This window comes from Aedes aegypti, chromosome 1 (assembly GCF_002204515.2).
Source record: "Aedes aegypti strain LVP_AGWG chromosome 1, AaegL5.0 Primary Assembly, whole genome shotgun sequence".
NCBI lineage: Eukaryota > Metazoa > Arthropoda > Insecta > Diptera > Culicidae > Aedes > Aedes aegypti.
The window spans coordinates 139,263,180-139,278,479 of NC_035107.1; the positions used below are offsets into that span (position 1 = coordinate 139,263,180).

Genomic DNA, 15,300 nt, shown 5'->3' on the forward strand with positions numbered 1-15,300 from the left:
TTGAAAAGAATCAATTTATCAAAGGATATTAAAATGTTAACTGGTAGTCTTTTGTGTGAAAATACAACATCAAATTGCTATCTACGATCTTGTTCGGATTGTCCAGATTCTTCATCATTGGAAAATACTTTATTCGCTGAGTTTGAAGAAAATTATATTGATCAGTTATCATTTGAGCAATGGGTGACCACGGATAGGTGTGACCTAGAAACTATTGTAAAACCTGTAGATGAGTTTGTGTCATTTTTGTGCTTGAAATTAGAAAGTTTAATTCCTCATGACTTTATTAAAACAGAGCAATCCCGCTTTTTAAAAAATACGAAAAATACATTACAAGATGGTGAATTTTTAGTCATTTGTGATTTTTCTGAAAACTATAGCTTTGTATTGCAAGATGAAGTGCAGTCCCATCACTGGAACGTACAACAAGCTACAATTCATCCATTCGTTATTTATTTCAATGGAAGTACGCAAATTGAACATTTTAGTTTTATTGTAATTTCCGAAGATTTAAGACACGACTCAGTATCTGTAAATTTGTTCATTGCCAAAATGATTAACTTTTTACGCGTTGATAAGGATAAAGAAATCAGAAAGATATATTTCATGTCTGATGGAGCAGCATCGCAGTACAAAAACCGTAAGAATGCAGCATGGCATTTCTTTGCTACGTCACATGGCAAAGGTCCTTGTGATGCTATTGGAGGAACCATAAAGCGCATGGCCACAAGAGCAAGTTTAGCCAAAGAACGTGAGCATCCAATTAAAACTGCAAAAGAACTATTTGATTGGGCGAATCGCAGAAAAGAAGAAGATTTAACAAAATTATCATTTTGTTTTACTACTACTGAAGAGTACGAATTAACGGCATCAGAGCTCAGCGAGCAATATAATAACGCGAAAACGATCCAAGGAACCCAAAAATTTCACTGTTTCATTCCATTGTCAGAAAATAAAATTAAAGCAGAACTATACTCGAACTGTACTGATAATGATGCAAAAGTGTTCGATATTGTAAAAAAAATTGAATAACAATAAATAAATAAATAAGTATTAATAAAATGTTTTCATGATCTCATAACGCATACCCAAATCCAAAACTTTTAAAGTTTATATATAACATTTAGAAACTCATCGATCATACTCTAAAAAAAAATATCCTGGTAAAAAAAAATTTTATTTTCTTGTAATCTGTTAACTCATTTTAATTTATACATATATACATATACATATAATATTTATACATATAATATACATAATACTAATGAATACATGAAAACGACTTGTTTAATTCACGCAAGGCCCTTAACAGTAAAATCAGCAACAAACTGCGGTTCCCGTAATAATTTACACCGAAAAAAATTTTTTTTTTCTACTAAATGTGAAAATTGTGACATGTTTGAAATGTCATAACTTTTTTGTTTATTGGTTTACCATCACCAAATTTTTATGGTAGATAGCTAATATAATGGACCGTTTTCCCTCAAAAAATTACGTTGGTATTCCGATAGGGTTTTGAGATATTTGAGTTTTTGTGTCAACAATGATGTTTTTTAAAGCAAAAAAAAATTTTTTTTTCTACTGTGTGTTTTTTTTTGGAATCTTTATTTAGTTGTCTAACTTTGTTTCTTTAGTTGTCTAACAATCGAACGAACCGTTTTTGCTGTGCAGCTTTTTGAATATTTTTGAACCATTTTCACATACACCCTTTTGAAAAGTTAGTCGTGACTCAACTTGAAGATTTGATATCGGAAAATGACGATTTAGATGGAACTGGAAAACTGTGCAAAGTTTCAGCTCAATAGAAAAAAATGAATTAAAAAATTTACCAAATTTTACTGCTGTTCCTTGGAATCACTCTTTTCGAAAAGATATGACCACTTTGAGAAAAGAGATATTGTGATGCATCAATACCCGGACAATTAAGACGGAACAAATGTTTAAAATCCATTTTCAATAGGTATCCTTCGGAATCAATCGAACTTTTTTCACACAACAAACAGTTTCATGTTCAATCTTAGGGAAAATGATATATTTTCCGATGAAAATTGAGATTTTGCTACGTCTTTAGCATTTCTTTTCTTTAAATCCGGACACCTGAGGCAAAGCACGTCGATACATCCGGACACTTTTGAATAAAAATCCGGACAGCTTTGTTTTAACATGGGGATATCAATAAAACCAAGTTAAATGTATCCTAAACACTCAATTTATCACGTTTTAAAGAGACTTATGAAAAGCGTGTGTTTTGTAATGGATTAAATAAAGAATTGAGTGTATCATTTGTGATTCGTTACCTGAACTTAATTCTCTGCGGTTTAAACTGCAATCATCACTATTTATTTCAATATCTTTGCATTAAACTGAGCACCACATTGTTCTCATCTTTTATTTCACATATTTCGATAATGTTAAATTTTTTTACAGTTTCACTTGAAAAATAAGCGGTAACGCCATCAAATTATACATTTTTATATTGAAATCACTACATAAATAATATAGTTTTAATTCATCACAGCTGATAAACGTTGAGGGCGCGTCCGTCAATACGATCACCAAAATCATTTGTACCGAGGCGAAAAGAAGTTCGACAGGAGTATCATTTTTGTTTTCATTATTTTTAATTATTTGGGAATGGTAACTAGATTATAAATGAATGTTAAATGAACAGTTGTTTCCATAGCAAAAGTATTGCATGAAAGTAAACATATTTATATTCAAATTTGCCTTAAATTACCAGATACAATCTGAATGTCCGGATATTGGTACCGTCCGGTTTTTTTCACCACGATATTGCATGGTCATGCATATAGCCAATTAAATGCTGCTCTTTCAATTTAAGTTGATTGATGATAGTTGCGCATTGAATAAACTTCAACGCATTGTAATTAACCAATTCATTGCATTCCCTTATAACAGTGTTGCCAGCAAAATTTAAAGGATAGGGGAAGCGGATCCAATTCGGACCCTGTTCTAATTCGGACCATCAAGCATTTCTCAAAACTGGCGCTATTGTAAAGATACGGTACACACGATCTGAATGTGCTTGAATAAAGCCGTAAGTTGCATGATCGATTTCTTCATCGATCCTCTCTTCTGTGGATAAAGGTGACAAGATGCAAGTATTTTATCAGTTTTTCACTTCAGACCGCTTGGCTTGGTAACTCCTAGTAGAATGCATGTATTATTATCCAAATATTTTTTGTACATGTTGTACTGGTTGGATGTCGATCGAATTATACAAATAAAATTTCGACGAAATGTTCATTTAATAACAAAAACATTTTTCAAAAATCAAAAAGTGGAGTTTTTAATTCCGGGGTGAAGTTGATCACCTATTGCGAAAAGTTTCCTGGCTATTCTCTAAATTTGGGGTCACTGAATCTGGCTCAAGTCTCAAAAATCTTACAACTTAATGATATATCGGTCAACTTTAAATTTAAATGTTGTAAATTACAGAACACACCACATTAAACGCCTAAAGGTATGCAATTTTCTTTGAAATTAGCAACTCGCATATGAATAAATACATTATTTACTAAGAAAATGATTGTTTATCCACAATCCAAATTCAAAACTGGATTCCCAGAACAGATCTGGAATGTATAAAAAAGTTTATTAAAATGGTGTTTTTATGTAGCCTTGACAATAGTCGATTGTTTGGAGAAGAACCCTTAGACAGTTCATCAAACATTTCATAAAAAATCAGATTTTCCATGGTATAATTATCTTGAATGTCAAACCAAACTAAGAAACATTAAGAGCAGGCATCAGGTAATACGACGTCACAAAAATCGTGCAAATTGAAATCGAATCATAGCTCTCTTGAGAGTTTATACATGTGGGAACGTGAATGATCAACTTCTCCCCACTGATCAACTACACCCCGAATTACGGTAGCTCCAATTCTCCCATACACATCGAGATCTCCTCGCTCCTCGCTTTTCACTGAAATCTGTATTCTCCCTGAATGGTTTCATTGTGAAGATCGCACTGAAGTTTCAACAAAAATCGTTCGTTGGTTAAATAATGGGTAGTCTCTATGCTAGTCCATATTGGATAATTTTGAAATATTGACATGATATGATATGATATCACACAACAGACCCATTGAGAATAGAGTCGTATGATTCACATGTTAAGGTCATACATTTCAAACAGAAACGTTCTCATAGCTGAACGGGAAAAAAACTGCATCCACGATTCATGTGATGCAAGAGACACCCGGTATATACCGAAGTGTTTGCCCATGTTCTTGGCAACTTCCGAGACCTTCATTTAAATAGCAAAGTGGATCATAGTTTGTCCTCGTTTCAGTTGGCTCTACCAATAAATAACTTCATCGAAAACAGCAACAACAACAACACCAGCAGCAGCAGCCACCGCCAACCTAACGAAGCAACAGCTGTAATGGTAGGCCCACGGTTAGTAGCTAGTCATTCATTTATTGAGTATTGCTACCAGACCCGGACTGCAGTTTGAATACAAAATTATAGCACTCTTACTGCCTCTCCGGTTGATCTCACAAAATACTTTTGAATTGAAGTTCAGCTGATGGCTGAACTAAGCTAGGTTGGTAGCTATGTCTACCTACGAGAAGCAGCGAGAGGGGAGGTACTTTGTTACTTCTATTTCCGATTCACCTCCGCCTCCTCCACCATCTTCTCATCTGACTTGCATCATTTCACAGTGGCGCATGGCTGGACAAAACTTCAAAAAAAAAAATTCTTGTTTTTCAAATTCCTATACTTTTGAATGATATTTCCTCAAAATTGAAAATGATCGAGCTCGATTTTGATTTTTGGCGTCACTATAAGTGAAATATGCTACCTTGAATTTCACCAGCCATAGTACGCACTACCCTCAATTCATGAACTAGACCGAGAGTTCGTTACTTAAATCAGTTCGTCAAACAAAGTTTTGCCTTTTGGAATCTACATGTTAGAAATTTAACCAATCACATTATTTCCGCTTAACTTTTCAAACAAATACTTAATTTCTCATTAAATCATCTTGAGTCAATTTACTACCTTCGTAAAACAAGTGAATGAAGTTGAAATCATACAAACAAGACAGCGTATCATGAGATTTTTTATATTCAAAAATGTTCTTCTCTTCTTCTTCTTGGCAGTACGTCCTTACTGGGAAAAAGCCTGCTTCTCAGCTTAGTGTTCTCATAAGCACTTCCACAACTATTAACTGAGAGCTTTCTTTGCCAGAGTTTCCACTTCCGCATTCGTACATCGTGCGGCAGGTACGATTATACTCTATGCCCAGGAAAGTCAAGGAAATTTCCATTACGAAGAGATCCTGGACCAACCGGGAATCGAACCCAGACACCTTTAGCATGGCTTTGATTTGTAGCCGCGGACTCCAACCTAGCCAAGTGGAAAGAAGTCATTAAATTCGAAAATTTCGGCATTTTTGTTCATTTTCGTTAAGATTTCTGTGAACATCAAGTAAAGTTGGGTAATCACCTTTGAGGTTTTGTCCGATCTGTGCAAGGGGCGCCACTGTGCACTGTGGATTGGATTGGAGCTCTATACATTTGCGAACAAGTCTGTGGTGTTTGTGTTTCCCTCCATGTTTCGATGTGTAAGCCCCAGCTGCATAGACAATGGACCGCAGAACGACCGACATGGATATTACAAAACAGAAATACATGGTTATTGCCACAGGTATGTTATTAAAATTGTTAAAGAAGATTTTATTAGATAATAAAATTATATATAATCTTGCTTCCACTTCGTTATTTTTCGCTCCGTCTCTCCACGTTCCACGGTTGCTTTTCAAAACATCAAGAGCAGAAGGGCACCCCCAGAGTCACGTACTGAGGAAGTGGGGGTGGCCAAAGAGACGATAATAATAAAATATACCGGGAAAAAGGTGGATCACTCATCGATCGGGCCCTGTCTGCAACCAGCAAGCAAATAGCAACAATGTGGCAATCACCTCGAATGAAATATATTCAAGCAGCAGCAGCTAACGAAAGACGAATTAGGACACTACGATGACGGAGACAGGAAGAAACCGTAAGATAACAACGTAAAAGGAGCAGGGCTGCAGCACACCTTGGACTCCAACCCGCCGCCGGATGCACCCGTCTCGATCAAGTAGCGATAAATATTTTTCGTTTTTCCACTTTCGGAAGGGATTCCATTATTATTAGTTTTTATGGCGTTCGCTTATCTCGATTGGAAAATAGGTGTTCGTTTTGCTGGTGTTCTCGATTTTATACCGATTATCAGATCACATGAGAAATTGTGATAATTTATTGAAGTCCAGTTTATTTGTTCATGGAAGATTTTGGGATAAATAAACTCAAAATATTCGAATTTGATAAAATTTGAATGAGTTTTGAACAGTTATTGTATGTTGTTCTACGTTTTATCTACTGTTCTTCTATATTAAACTTCCATTTCAAAGAGCTCTTCTTTGGGATTGTCTTCTAATTACGTAAGACATTTTTTATTAGTTTTCAACTGAAACAACTTTTTTTTTGCTCAAACACTTGTGAAACCATTTATTTTGCTAAGATTCTCCATCAAAAGATAACAGTGAACTAGATCAATATCGAAGGAGAAAAAATGCAATACAACTTGCTATAGAGTACTTCTTCGGAGACACCAATCTTCTAAGATATCTTGAGCACTAGCATTTTTGACCGTCGAGAACAGCAATTTGCTCCGGTTCACAGTGGTTGAGGACAATATCTCGGAAGACAAAAATGTTTGCGTCTAAAACGCCAATTCGAGATGTATAGTGTCCGTGGGAAAGTTTCTCCATATTTTTTCAGACATTTTTCCAGAGATGTGGCATTAAGATGGCCCAGATGGTTTGGGAGATCAGAATACAAACTTTTTTTGCTAATGCACTTAGACCTGCGCAATGTCCTAGAATATTTTTAGAACAACAAAATTTCTATCTCTTATGGTTCGCGAATTAACAAAAAAAGCGTGAATGTGAAAATGGAATGTTAGTGGCCACCAAGAGATTGAAATTTTGGTTCTTCGACAAAGTTGCTTCAAATTGGTTTTTCTAAAACATTGAGGAAAATTGCACAGGTCTAAGTGCGTCAGTAAAGTTTATATTCGGATCTCCCAAACCATGTTGACCATCCTGTAATATCACTGAAAAAATATGAAGAAGCTTTGGGGCTGTCCATTTATTACGTAAGACATTTTTCGGGGTTTTTCAAACCCCCCCCCCCCTCCCCCCATGGTAACATTTTTTGTATGAAAATTAAAAATAATTTGTATGGCACGTAAGAAATCTCAGACCCCCCCCCCTCCCCCATAAACCCTTACGTAATTAATGAACCGCCCCTTTCCCGAAGACATCATATATCTAGAATTAGTGATCTTTTATTAGAGAGATTTGCGGAAGCTGACATTTGTGTCAAAGTGTGAGCCAATCGAGCAGCAAGAACTGTCAAAGCGTGAGCCAAATGAACATGCGTTGTATTTGTTTTAAACTTTTCTTGAAAAATAGGTACTTTCTGTAAAACTGTTCTATTCTTTACTTTAAATTCATGCCCTAAAATTGTAAAATCATGGTCAGCAAAAATTGAATCTCTTCTAAATTAAAATCTAAAACTTATCATAAAATTATTAGAATTCGACCAACGACAACACTGAACACGGACGAAGCTACGTAAGGTTCTAAACGTAAGTCTTAAACTATCTACTATAAACCTATGTACAAGCAATGATTAATATGAAATTTGTACAATTCTCAATCTGTGCGCAACGCCCTAACTAAAAACATGTTTAAGTACAAAAAAAGAGAGGAATTATAATCGTCCGCTGAAGTACGCTCAGTTCTCGTGTTACACTTGCGGAGATTATAATCGCGGAAATTAGGTATCTCATTCCGCTGGCTTAATGCCAACAGGTGGTTGAGGCGCAAACACTTTTGCCTTCCTAAGTATGGCTTTGGGACCAATGTGCAGTGGTAGAAGATTCTCCATATAAGTCATTTTACGGAGATAGTCAAATGACAGGAGATCTGAAACTAAAATTTAACTTTTCAATCATCGTCATCAGTTTTTGCAATGATGATGGAACTGTACGCATTCCTAGCGCATTAACGAACATTTTAGGATCTCCAATTTGTCAATTTCCCCTTGTCCCCTTGTTAAAAATAACACTGGATTTTGTCAAAGCAAAACCCCAAGTCTCCTTTGATAGCAGTAATAGCCGTTGCGGCGATCAGCTGTTCCGAGACTTCTCGTAACATTGCTTATTCAACTAGTCCCCTATATAGGTACTAGACTAGATGGTATACCTTGCCTTGTCTGAGTGTATCTGAGTCGGTATTGCAGTTCAGGGTGGGCGATGACTTGCAGTTTACCTAACACCGATGGCAAGTTACTCTAGATCTAGCCTCTGATGGTGAATCTTGCATGCTTAGGTTGCATCCGATGACCTCCATTATATTTTCTTTTCAAGAGACTTACATGTCGAACGATCTCTCACTATCTCGATCAGAAACAGCAGAGATGAAAGTCCAGGGGCTAAACGAACCTCTCCCAGGACCTTCGCGAGTTGATATGTGGTGTGGTTCGCAGTGAGCTCTGATGAACTTAAAAACATTCTACTCCCTTGGTAGAGTCGGCTGACATTGGCCTGAAACGGCGAGTTTTCTAATGGTACAGGCTGCTCCCATCCCAGCAGACCTTAGAATACGTTCCAAGTCCGTCGCCTGGTTTTTCCAACTGGGCGGGAGTAGCCTTCGATGCCATCACCTGACTTGCAATGATCCAGCTCTGAACATAATAGCACATGAAGGACTATGTCAACCCTAATGGAATTCGATGAAGAAGGTCCATCAAAAACTGGTGAGGTTCCCGCCTAGAAAAGAAAAGTCCAACATCAACTTAAATGAGAACAGTGTAAGCAAAAACTTAGACACTGTGGCGACGGCAGAACGATGCAAGGCACGGAGAACTGTCGCCATTTGGCGCGGAAATGCCGAGCGTAAGGCGGACTAGGATTGGTGAAATGGTTCTTGTCTGAAAGAAAGATTGCAAACTAGAAGGCACAGCCCATAAGCAATTCATACAATAAGTGCTTGGCGATGTGATCAAAGTAATATCCCTGACTGCAGAAGCGACTCTGGATGAGGTCACCGGAGATCTCTTAGAAGCAATGTGACATCTAATGACGCGGCAAATAAATCCATTAGCTACAAAAGGAGCCCACAGGGTACTCAGGTGGCGGCGATAACGCAGCCGTTTACACAAAGCATCGCTGCTCCGGCATACTCAAGGTAGGCTGTTCGGGTTGTCAGGTGAGCATACAACAACCTCCAGAAGATGACATCAAGTATTTTGGGAAGGACCACAAGTCATGAAAATGCAATGGCTTCAACAGAAGTAAGTTATGCAGCAGAAGATACGTCAGCGAAGACTATAGGCTAGCGATTGTACCATGTTGATTCGAAGTGTCCGGATGCTTCGAATTCCGGATATCGGCTTTAAATCATCCAAACATTCTTTTTTCAGACAAGTCCCAGCATGAAGGGAGAATGTAGAAGACGTTACAATAATGGGTTCTAGGCGAAAAAAAAACGGAATTTGTCCAACAACACCGTGTCCGGCTTTGGAAGCGTCCGGCAAATCGATGTGCCGACAGTACAGATAACGGACACTCAAGGGGTGAGCCAAGATGTCCGGGATTTAGCGGAGTATCATTGCAGTGAACACTGAAGTAACAAGTTGAGCTGAGTTTAAATCACAGTGATGAAGTCTAATTGATCTCGGAAACGAAGACTGATGTGGGGTGAACTGATCGTCTCTGCATCTAGCAGCAATAGGGACAATACCCATTTCCAGCAGTAGTATCTAGCATAAATGGCAGTTTTGCGATATCAAAAATGATCTACATATTTTATTGCAGCTGTTACGCACTCCAAGATGCACTATTGAGGAATTCGCCGCTTATAGTCAACAGGATGATAGCCAAGTAAGCCAATCAGCAGCTAGTAGTAATAGTTGGCGACATAAATGCATGGGAAGTGGCGTTGGGTAACCATCGCATCAAATAGGAGTATCGGTGCTTCAAGGACGATCATCAATCGATAACTCCTGGAGGACAGAGGGTAACATGGAGTAACATCAGGTTGGAGAACATAGCACTTCAACGGGGAAGCTCTAACGGAACACCGCCAACGCATGAAGGCTCACCATGGTAGCAAGTCCGAAAGATTTTGAAACTATTGAGAACCAGAGCTACAGGTCCCAAGCCCTGGCAAAGGTGGATGGTTGTGACAATGCTGTATCGTGCCAACACCGAGGAGGCAGCCCCTCTCACACGATGTAGGAAGCGCTACCCTGGTTAGGTGGCCTAACGAAAACTCTTCAATCAAAAAAGGCAAAAGTAGAGCAAACGGATTGGTTTTACGGAAACTAACGATTGGAAAGTCGGATCATGGAACGTGAGAACTTTGAATGAGCCCGTGCGTGTAGGGCTCCAGAATTGTGAACTGCGAAATGTCGGCGTGAACTTGGCAGCTATCCAGGTAATACTCCAGAACGTTCGAGCAGTGGATTCCATCGCCAACACTTCATTCAAGTACCACATCTACTACAGCGGCGGCGGCAGAGCAGAACGTGGAGTTGGTTTCATGATGTAGTTTTTCAACTACAGCCTGATCAGCATATATGCGCCAACGAACGATAAGTCCGATGACAAGAAAGGTGAGTTCTATGAAAGGCTAGATAAGGCCTACGGAGAGTGCTCAAAACAAGTTGTAAAGATAGTCATCGGCGATGCAAATACGCAGATCAGGAAAACGTCTTCCGACCCCCCATCGGAACGCAAAGCCTGGCGACAACCGAGTGGCGTTGCATGCTCCCAAATATACCTCGAACTGATTGATGGGCGACATTTCTCAGATGTCATGGAGGCGCTAATATCGACTCGAATCATTATCTCATTGTAGCAAAATTCGGGCTTGGTTATCCAGCGTTACGAGTTCCAGAATTAATAGAACGCAGCGCTTCGATATTCAACGCTAGTTGACTGATGAAGTAGCTGCACAGTACTGTCAGCAGTTAGACGAGCATCTGAGACGAATCAACGGCTCTGGAGATGCCGACAGCCTGTGGGACTGCATCCACGAAGCTGTCACAAGAACGGCGAGGGAAGTGATTGGCAATGGTCAACGACGAAGGCGAAACGACTGGTTCGTTGAAGAGTGCCAGAAAGTGACAGTAATGAAGAACGTTGCCAGAAGCCGTATGCTTGTGGCCGGTACCGAACAGAACAGAGAGCGGTACAGGGCAGCGAGAGCCGAAGCACAGTAAGAAAAGGCAGCACGAAGAAAGTGTGGTAGATGAAGCTCAAGATAGCGTGAACTGGAACGATATGCGGAGAATTTATGCAACGTTCAATGGCGCGCGGCACAATACCGTACCAGTGTCCGTCAAGTATAATGATCGAGAAGGGAATTCGCTGACCGATAAAACGGTGGAGACTGCCAGGTGGAAGGAGCCCTTTCAGCAATTGTTGAACGGTGACAATGGAAATGTGGCGAGAAACAAAGTGAACATTGATCAAGACGCTCGAGTTGTGGACCCACCGACCATAGGAAAGATTGAAAAGGCAATCAGCAAGCTGAAGAACTGTAAGGCTGCTGGGAAGGATGAGATCCCGGTCAAGCTTATCGAACACGGAAGTGAATAGTACCAGTCGATCCACCGAGTACTTCTGAAGGTATGGAAAGACGAAGAAATTCTCACCGGCTGGTTGGATGCCCAGGTATTTTTGGTAGCTGAATAACAGTTTATTCAGCTGAAAAAGGCTTTGTAAACAAAATTGAGGCTGAGTAAGCTATTGTTAAGCTATCAATGTTACTTGGGTGGTCTCATACGCCCAACCTACAATAAAAGGCACAGACTGGAGTGTGCCAACTACAGAGGAATTACTTTGCTTAATTCGCCGTATAAAATACTGTCACGTATCTTGTTTAACAGAGGAGTCCTTCATCGGCGAACACCATGCTGGTTTTCATGAGGCCTTTCGACAACGGACCAGATGTTTACCTTGATGATCCTAGATATATTCCGTTTTTTTTTTAATTCTGTTACCGGGTACCCCCGTTGGTTTGACCACATTTAATCTGAACACTTCTTAATTTGAACGCCGCTAATTTGCACAACGTTCAGATTAAAAATGGTTTAAACGTCATTTAGCCTATGCAACGGAGTAAAGTGGAATGGAACGCAGTATCAAAATAAAACAGTGGAAAAGGTTACCAGAAACACGTTTCTAGGGTGACTAGATGTTCAAATTAAAAATGAACCCCGATGGTTTGCATGAGGTACCGTTCAAATTAACGGGGTTGTACGGTAATTGATTTCAAAGAAATGAGTTGCGGCAGATAATGTCTGAACATGGTTTTCCGGCGAAACTTATTAGGCTGATACGTGCTACGCTGGATGATTCGAAATCAAGTGCTCGAATAAGCTGACTGTATGCAGTGAATGGTATTTACTGGGTCAGGTAGGGTGACAAGAGTTCTGTGCTACTGTGCCTTTGGAGGTAGGCAAATTTCAAGCCACAGATAGTTTCCAGACTCGGCTATAGTGTCGCCACTGTCGGAGTTTTGAGAAAAACGCGTCAGCGTAAACCTTTTGATAATCGGTTAATTATTTAATTATGTCAACTGCATTTGATTGATCTTACAACTGACCATTTTCTTGTGCTCGGGATGCCTCAAATATATGATAAAGTGCACAATTAGTATCTTAACATCTGTGTCAAGCTAATGGAAACTCATTTTAGTGAACTTTTATGTTGAATCTATACATTTAGAGATTTGAAACGGTTTAGTTCCTAACAAATCTAGAGCCGGTTCTTCAGGGCATTAAGTCCGAGTGGCCGCATCTGATACACTCTATAAGGTGCAAAACTATTCATTTATAATGTTGAATATCAGATCTTAATGATTTATGCAAATTAAAATTATTGCCATTGGAAATAAATAAAAATAACTTGTCATGTCCCAAAAAATCGCCCTTTTCTACCCGACTTGACCCAGTGATCCACCGCAATAACTCCGGTTACCGGAGTATTCCCGAGTTACTCCGGTCACTTCTAGAAACCAGATATGTGAGCCAGTATACTGACAAAAAAATATTTGAAAAAATAATCCGTTAATTAATTGATAACTGCAGATACGCCTGCATGATACTAAACGCAAGAAATGACAGAGTGGAACGCTGATCTAGTTACACACGTTTCAACCCTGCCACAGGGTTTAGTTTCGTCATTACATCCATGTCAAGAATGAACTTTTCCAAAGTGATAAGCTGCCACCCTGTAGAAGCAAAATACTGAATAAACCCGATTATGTTTCTTGTTCTGTGTAGGACGCAATCAAGGACATAAATCATGTAAAACTTTACAGTGAAGCTGAGAGTTAATTTTCATACCCCCAAATCCATGGTATCGCACTAGTCTGTCTTCCTCCCCTCACCCCTGATCCACTCAATGCACTGTCATCACTGGGCGGAAGCTTTGTTCTGGCGTTTTAATCCTTCCGCAGTTCCGCATCGTCGTCAACCACTTGGTCTTTTGATTTTTGCTTTAGCCCTGATTAAATTATGGATTCATAGCTTGTATAAATTTAAAACATTCTCATGCTGATAATTCTGCTGACACAAGCCTGGCTGTAATGATAATGGCAAGTGGTGGTGGTGCTACATGCTCCAAGACGACGAGCGGGGCAATCTTCTTGAGCTAGGAGGGAATCGTCGAAACGTACGAGGGGAACCGGTAGGGGAAAAGATGAATAGATAATGATAAGAAATGAAAGTGGCAAAGAAACCTAAACTCCAATAAATCATGGAGCAATAAATTTTAAAGTGAAGAGAAAAAGACCATGCCTCACACAACACAGCACCGAAGAGAAGAGGCCAGGAGTAAGAAAAAGACGACGAAAAACTTTCGACTTTTACATAATTCTGCTGTTTCCAATATTTCAAATAAATTCCTTCTGCTGTCACGAGCGAGGAAAAAGAGTTAAGTCATTTTAATGTACGAGCACATTATGCTTTCGTTTGCAATGGGAGGAAGAAAAAAAATCCAAGCACATACTTACATACTTGCATGTACGCATTTTAATCATACCCCTGATCGACGCAACATTCATCAGCAATAATAAGTAAGTGTTTGCATTCCTTTGTCTGTAGGTGTAATGTCTTTTCTTGGTGGTGTGTGCGATTGCTTACAACGACTGACGATGATTTATGATGATCTGGTGTTGTTGGATTTTAATCACATTGTGATGTTCCACTTTTTGTTGCTCAATTTCGATTCCACTTTATCATCATAGCGTATTTTTTCTTTCCTTTTCCTGTTGCTTTCGGTGCATTAGTTTACAACTCTTTGTTCGAAGAAAGGTAATGTCAAAAGTTTTCGGAAAGTAATTTAGAGTTGCGATATGCGGCGGTGGATCAAATGGTGTCATGTGCTAATTAAATTACAATTAAGTTGTATAGTGGTTGCATTGAACCTATACACTTGATTTTTAAATTTCGTTATCTCGACATCAAATTGGAGAATCATAGTAAAAAAGTTGGTTTTGATGGCTACTTCGATGCCCTCTTGGACTGCATTTGCACTGGTTTTGTGTGTTATTACTCGATATCTGCCTAACTCGATTATCCCTTCAATATCGAGTTATGGAAAGTTAACTGTACTGTATTTCCAGAGTTGATATTCAGTTTTTATTTGCAATTTTCAATTTCATACAAATCTTATGGTAGCTAAAAAGTAATCTAATCCTCTACGCATTATATTGTTTTTTTGTTGAAAGGAAAAATCACCTAAAATACCGATGGAAAGTTTAAAAGCAGTAGTATTTTGTGATAAATTTATCTCAAAACCGATCAGAATGTCACTTACATTCCTCTGTGATTGGGACCCTCAATTATTACAAATTATGTTACTTTTCTTAACTCAGGCTATTGTTTACAACAAGCGCACAAACGCAATGTCAAAAATGCTTCTGGTCGGGAATCCTTAACATCACGATTACAGTCAACTCTCCATAACTCGATAATGAAGGGACCATCGAGTTAGGGAGGTATCGATTCACAGAACACAAAAACCAGTGCAACTCCGATCCAAGGGACCATCGAGGTAGCCATGAAAACCAACTTTTACTATGGTTATCTAACTCGATATCGAGATACGAAATATCGAGTAATGGAGAGTACACTGTATTAAATTTCTGTTACTTGCATACGGATGTTTTCCAGACCAAGGCGATCCAACCCGTATCGTCACTGTC

The 15,300-nt window shown here is 38.9% G+C and overlaps 1 protein-coding gene and 1 long non-coding RNA gene across 6 annotated transcripts in view; one reads left to right on the forward strand and one right to left on the reverse strand.

Annotated features, from left to right (window-relative positions):
• Nucleotides 1–15,300, reverse strand: part of LOC5578497 (TOX high mobility group box family member 3) — a 321,793-nt gene that overhangs the window by 216,684 nt on the left and 89,809 nt on the right. The gene's annotated exons all lie outside the window — the stretch shown is intronic.
• LOC110677664 lies at nucleotides 5,493–5,920 on the forward strand. Its single transcript, XR_002501109.1, has 2 exons — nucleotides 5,493–5,678; nucleotides 5,803–5,920. It is a non-coding gene; the product is annotated as an uncharacterized LOC110677664 (long non-coding RNA).